Below are 7,295 nucleotides of genomic sequence, written 5' to 3'. Positions count from 1 at the left end.
AAACGATGTACGTACGCGTGAAAGTATGTCCTATTTCGTCAATGAAACCCGTTTCGTTTCTTGCGCGATCAGACAATCACGCAACGCGGTTTCTTCCCACGGAAGCCTCGCATGTTACCAGCTCCTTGCCGCTCGCTTGTTGCGCATTTCCCTGTTTTCTGAAAACACTCGGAGATAAAAGAGATAATTTGAAGGCAGGAGCTGCAGCACCCACTGACCCTAAGTTTAATTCAGTGCCAAATTAGTTTTCTTTTCTTTTTTCTTCTTCATACCGCAATCGTTGTTCTCCCGCTTATGTAATATACAGGTTGCCTCAACTATCAAGCACCAAGATTTAAAAAAAAAAGCAATTGCGTTACTCGAAGAAAACCTAGTGCATATTGATTCCAGTACAGTGGAGTTGCAGCCAGTGATTTTGATTAGGTAGTTGTAAATAATTGTCTAACTCGAGGAGTACTGCCCAAAGTATGAAAATGTCAGTGAGGAAATTGTAGAGCAACAAGAAAAACTCCCGGTACAGCTCTTTTGTTGCTCAATGCGTGCTACATAAAAAGGTTTTTCGGAACGTGAAAGAAGCCGGCGAATACATGCAAAATGGCCGCGCGACTGGCCGCTCGAGCCCCCCCCCCCCCCCCCCCCCTTCCTTTTCTCTTTCTGGATACAACGCTGGATCCACCCTTGGCTCATAGAGGCATATTGTTCAGAGGCATTTCGTCGTTGCCGTCTGTTCCTACAATAAACTTGAACACCCAGACGCGTGTTCAATGAACTACTTCGTTTGCAACGAGAATTATTTTATATATTCAACGGATATAAAAGAACGTAAGTATATCTATATATAAAAGAACATACGAGTATATCTCTGGAATATATACGAGCATATTCTGCGAAAAATATTGCAATAAAGAAGCACGGCAAAGTTTGTGTGTGTGTGTGTGCTTTTTATATGTAGTGCTAGTGGAGTAGCTAAAACCTATATGCTTTCAAAGCGATGTGCTTTCATCCAAATGTCATTATTATTATTATTATTATTATTATTATTATTATTATTATTATTATTATTATTATTATTATTATTATTATTATTATTATTATTATTATTATATTATTATTAGGCGATGATGCAAAGAAGCCCACATGAACTGGAAGCAAGCAAACCACTACGGTTCGTTGGCGAGCTGCACGTGCGGTGTAAGTGAAACTCGAGAAATGCGGACACTCGATAGCTGGCATGTCCAGAATGTGCACAAAAGGAGGATGCATAGACGCTGCGACAGTAGCACGTATCCTGTTCCCTGGAACACGACCGCGTCGACACCTGGCTGACGTCAAGAGACGACACGTAAGGCGTTTCTGCACGCGCTGTCAGTCGTGAATCTCTTTTTTAACTTCGCTTCGAGCCAAAAAGCTGGTGTCACTATGTATACGTGCGTACGTGACAGTGCGAGCAAGTGACAACAGGGACACAGAACGTATTTCCGGCGTGCTTTATTGCCAGGCGTCAGCGTGCCTATAGTTCACACTGCCTGATGACGGCTGTGTAAAATAGGCGTGCTCAGGTTTCCGCAAAGTTCGCTGAAACTATGAGCCCTCGAAACTTCGACAGGAAGCACGAGCAGCTACGCTCGGAGACTGCTACAGCAGATTTCTCCAATGCTCCGGCACGCGTAACACTATTGATTTTCAAATCAGAAACTAGCATATGCAGCAATTTATTTTATTGCGATAGCAATTATATGGACACTTCAACCGGATTTCTGGCGTCGCCGTGAGGTTCCCTATAGATAAAATCTTCGCCGCGCGCCGTATGCCCGAGCGGAAGCGTGCGGGGACGCGCGCTATCACGGAGAGCGAACGCACTCAATCACCCACGCGCAAGCAAGGAAGCGGGAAGCCAGCGCCGGAGGGAGCGCGGGGGGGGGGGGGGGGGGCGCACTTCTACTCTGCCAACAACCGCGCTCGTCGCTCGCTCGTCCGCACCGCCTCTTATCTCCACTCGGCTCTGACTTTTATGCGCCGTGAATTCGCCGCTCAGTTTCCGTTGAAGCGATAGACCGCACGTACCTTCGCCCGTTGGTGCGGCGTATGCGCTTGCTGCCAGCGTTTTGACAGTCGTTGTCTGCAGTCATTCAGTGTGATCTATTCATGTTTGTTTGTGCGCGCTCACACCACGCTTGTTCAATCAGTTAGTAATCGTCGGGCCACATTTTCCAACGCACGCTACACATGCAGTGCTGCCCGGGTCGGCAGTGCAGCGCTACAGGTGTGTCCCTTCGCACGCGCTGCCCACGGGAAGCGCTTCTCATCAACACCACCGTTTCACACGCGCCTTCTCGTGGTCATCGAGTCTCTCTTCATGTCGGTCTACTTACGCCGCAGCACACCTGCTTACTTATTCCGCTCATGTTTACTACAATTCATATTGCTACCAAAGCCGCTCACCTTACTTCGTATGACATTGTTGTGTTGCTATCGCATTCATTGCTTCGCCCTTAGGGCGAAACTGACATTTTCTTCTGTCCGTTTTTTTGAACCCTGACACTGTAGGTGGTGGTGGTGGTGGTGGTGGTGGTGGTGTTGAAGCAGGCGGGGTTAGCCTGGCATACATAGCTGGCAATTGTTCCGCCTGATTCTCCTTCGAGTTGAGATCAGGGGTGTGTCACCAGGTGTCGTTGAGCCCCGTGTCTCGCAGGAAGGCTATCAGCAGTCGTTGCGCTCTCTTCCTGATTGTCGCAGGCCCTCCGGGGAAAACGACGTCTTCAAAGGTACTGTGCGTAAGACCGCTCTTTTGTAGGCTGTCGACCATCGCTTTTCTTTCTGTGTCAAACTGCGGGCATATCCAAATGAAATGTTCGATGTCACCAATGTCACCACAGAAAGCACAGAATGGGGATGCGCGAAGCCCAGTTTTGAATAACCAAGCTGGGGTGTACGCGGAGTCGGTTCTGATGCGGTATAAAAGCGTCGCTTCTTCGCGGGTAAATCCATGAGTCACACAGGCTTCGTGGGGATTCTTGTGGATCTCCCTAAAGTGAAGGCGGATTGCACCCTTGGGGTTCTGAAAAGCTTTTGGAGCTTTCACTTTTGGGACACATGTCAGCGCTAGGCGGGCCCCTGACACTGTAGTTATTATTCCGCTGTGGCATTTCTCAGCCGGATTTGTTCAGTTAAAAATTATACAGATCCCACGGAATCGAAGTAATTGCGAAGCATTTTGCAGGTATAGCTGTTTATGGCGTCAACCCTGTGGCGTGCACGACCTACATAGAAAACGTACTCAAGCTATGCAGAACGGCCAATCCTCGTGTGTCAGAGGCGGACAAAGTTGGCCATTTGTTGGAGGGAGTCGTGGAAGACGTTTACAACTTCCTCATTTGTAAAGAGAAACTTAGCTCAGTGGCCGACGTAATACGTCATTGCCGTACCTTTGAGGCTCTCAAACTGCGCCGCATAACCTCGAAGTTTTGCCGGCTAGCAAACGTAATAACTGTTGCAAGCATTCAAGACGACATCCCATCAGTCGCTCTCGCAACGACCATTAGACAGATTGTTAGAGGGGAGCTATGTAGTTGCACGGAATTGAACACTGAGTTCCGTGATGGTCAACATCCGTACAATCCTCCACCAGCTCCCCTTTCCATCGCTGCTATACTGAGCTCGTCGTTCTCCTATTCTTCTGTCTCCTCCTCTTCGCCACGTTACAGCCCTTTCTATCTGCTTTATGCCCGATCGCCGCGGAGCTTCATCGACCCGATTCTGCCATTTTCTCTGGACGCTGAGGATTCCGTCGCCAAGACATTTTGCCTCGCCGAGGAAGCCCGCCGAATAGTACGCGTTGGCACATTGGCATCGCAAAACCGCTCGAAGGATCAGTACGATAGTTCCCATCGAGCCATTTATTTTGAAAAAGGTGACTTAGTGCTGCCATGGACCCCACAACGCAAACGTGGCTTGTGTAGCAAGCTCTTGTCACATTATGTGGGCCCGTTCCTTGTTATAGATCGCCCGAGCGACCTAACGTATACGTGGTTTCACGGGCTTTGTCTACAGATAGGCGTTCCAAGAAAACCCAGCTTGCTCATGTTGCACGTCTTAAGCGCTACTACACCCCACCACAGAACAGTGACTCTCCCAGTGGGCTTCGTCTGCGAAAGGGGGATTGTAACGTGGCCAAGAGGAGAAGATAGGAGAAGAGGAGAACGAAGAGCTCAGTGGCAGCCACGGCTACATTTCGGTGGCGACATCGTGGCGACCTCTCATCCATCCTGGTCTTAATCTGTAAATCAACATCGATCATCCGTAATAATATATTTTCGATACGCCATGTTTGTGCGGTCCAACACCGGCAATACCTGGTCCGGTCGCTGAGGACGCACAACGCCGTGTACTTGGCTGGATTTACTGGTTTAGTGCGATGCACATTTGCTGCAGTGCATGGTGATTTCCGTCGGTAGAGGCCATCAATTTGTTTGCGCGGGTGCAAACTCCCACATTGCTCGCTCGTCACCAGAGGAAGTGCCGGGCGCATTTTTATTGGAGGGCTCATGGCATAAAAGCACGCAATCCACAGAAAACGAGACAAAGGGTTCCCTGCAATGTGGAGATTTGAACTGATCAACAGTTGGCGAACAGGGTGAGCCATAGCCTAGAACCAAGGGTCGACCAGTATCAATGTCATGCAAACGCACAGGAACGTTCGTTCTTAATAACAGATTTTCTGCTTAGTACGTCAGATTCATAAGGGCTGGAGACAACAATTGGAGCAATGAAGACAAAGAAATGTTTCGCACCCGCGTCTGCAAAAGCCACGCGTGCGCGTTCCGAGAACAAGACTAGATGACCATTACTGGTCCTCTCACTGAACGAGAAGAAGGGGAACCGAGGGGCCCGGTTTTTTGTTAGTCACAACCGTATGAGGCCAATAGATAATGAAGTCAAAGAAAGGTTCTCTCACTGCCGCTTTTCTATGAGTCCAGTTCAATCAAAATTTGCATTAGTAGTTCGGACTCCTTTGTCGCAGCACGGCTGGTTACACCGAAAGTCCGAACCTGACACATTACGCTATGCACGAGACCAGAGAATGACGTAGTTGATCGTGCCATAGAAAAGGGAATTGCAAGCAGTGACTCTGGTCCTTCGAGTGCTTTCTTTGCTTCGGCATCGGCCAGTTCGTTGCCGTGTACACCACAGTGGCTCGAAATCCATTGAAATGCAATGTGGTGGCTTTTCTCTTCCGCTAATGTGTATAGCTTGGCAGTTTGAAGAGCCAAGGCTATGTAAGAGCCTTCTTTCATTGCAACTCTTAAGTAGAGCCGATTTTGCGTCACTGAAGACTGTCCATACTTAAGAAGGCTGTCGCGAAATATATAGTGTCGTCTTGTTACGCAGACGAAACCGTCGAATGACTTGATGCGCAGGCACGACGAAAGCCGCACCAGACGCATACGACGAGACCGATCCGTCTGCATACACATTCACCGAGGAGTCATATTCCTTCGGCATATATTCATGTGTTAGATGCCCAATGCCCACGGTAGGTATTCGCGATTGTTTTAGAAATTCCGGGAATATAGAAAGCCGTACCCGTATTTTTGACATCACCCTTGGGGGCCCCATCATGGATGGTCAGCAGGGGCATAGTGTGATGGTATATGGCGGATTCTTCACATTTAATGACATCTTGCATATGGACACTCCACCATGGTAAAGCATCCCTTCAAAATGAGCCAGCATTTATGCCTAATCGCAGTGACGTTATGGGCCCTAACGATAGTTCTGCTGCCGGAATCGAACCCAAGGCTTTGCGCTCGGCAGTGGTGCGTCATAGCCGTTGAGAGCCACACGGGCGGGTACGTGCGCAGTGCCCTGCCCGCCATTCTCGTCGCCCACAGTCAACTACAAACCTACGCCCCATGGGCAGTGCATCGTACGCGTGGGCGGCTTTGTTCGCGGAGCAATGCAAAGCTGTACCGTCGTCGCCGAGAGGAGGACAATAACAACAGTGCAGAGAACGCGCGCCCCTGTCGCCACGTGGTCGCCCCCCCCCCCCCCCCCCCCCCCCGCTGATTGAAGTATCCACCACCGAAGGTTTTTTTTTCTCTCTCTCTCTCTTCCGTCGTGCTCGTTTGCTGTTTTTCGCTTTTGGGATGCCGCCGCTGCTGGTATGTATGTGTGCATTTCAAAGCGGGGAGGAGGTGAGGCTCACTTCTTCACAATACACGCCTCACTCCCACCCTGCCTGCCGCCGCCTTCGGCTAAACCCCGTCATCCCCCATTTCGTGCTCAAAGGAAGGCTGCGGCGAGATACTTTTCGAGCCTTTCACTTTCTCAAACTTTTCCTTCGTAGTGCTTTTTTTTTTCTTTCTCGCCTTCTTTTTCTCTTCATTGCTGTCGCTCTTTCCTTTTTTTTCTGTCTGTTGTTTATGCTTTCCCTACTTACTTACGTCCACTCTCTTTCCATGCCCTTCTTTCTATCTTTTCCGGCGCCTGTTATATTCCTGACGGAAGATGCCGTGCGTAAGTGATCGAGCGAAACGGCCCTCGGGAAAAAAGAAAGAAGCTGAGTGGTGTGTCGCCGCCACCACCCCGAGGGGACCATAGTATGGCATGGCAGGGCTTTCAACTGAGCGCGGCATCATCTTTGCCGAGCCGTCGCATCGTCCTCCTCGGGGTTACACCCGGGGTATCCCGTATCTGCGTGAGGGCGCCAACAGAAAAAAGGCCCGGGCCAGTTCTCGGAAGAGGGCAGGGAAGGTTCTCAACGCAGCGCCTGCAGGTGCCACCACCTCGAAGACGGACACCACGAATGCGTGCGGCTTTTTCGTTTAAGTCCTTCTGCGGAAACCTTGATTGGCGCTAACTTCGCTGGTTTCGAGATTTTAAAGAAGCGTACCTACACTCGTCATCGAGAGAGACACAGATAGAGGAGGAAGAAGAGAAGAGAAAAAAGAAGAAATAAAAGATGCATGGGTTAGGAGGCACATATAGTAGCCAAAATAAATAAATACAGTATTATAGTTGCCTGTTAGAAATTTGCTACACACGTTTCTAAGCTATTAGTTGCTGTTGTTTATTATTATTATTAGGATTATTATTATTATTATTGTTAGTAGTAGTAGTAGTAGTAGTAGTAGTTTAATGTATGCGTCCACCAGCACCGGGCACGTTAAAATAAACGTGATTGATTATCATTTTAAACAAGGTGAACCAGTAAAAGGGGGAGAAATGGACTACAGTTTGTTTATTGACGGTGTCATAAACTTCTAATTTGTTTATTTCATGGTGCACACTGCTGC

The 7,295-nt window shown here is 48.9% G+C and overlaps 1 pseudogene; it reads right to left on the bottom strand.

Moving 5' to 3' along the window:
- LOC119462265 (antifreeze protein Maxi-like) overlaps positions 1-5,638 on the bottom strand; it is a 39,671-nt pseudogene extending 34,033 nt beyond the window's left edge.
- Between the last annotated feature and the right edge of the window lie 1,657 nt (positions 5,639-7,295).

Source organism: Dermacentor silvarum, chromosome 8 (genome assembly GCF_013339745.2).
Source record: "Dermacentor silvarum isolate Dsil-2018 chromosome 8, BIME_Dsil_1.4, whole genome shotgun sequence".
NCBI classification, from domain to species: domain Eukaryota; kingdom Metazoa; phylum Arthropoda; class Arachnida; order Ixodida; family Ixodidae; genus Dermacentor; species Dermacentor silvarum.
Note: the sequence above shows the minus strand (reverse complement) of the source record. Positions and strands in the feature narration are given on the sequence as shown.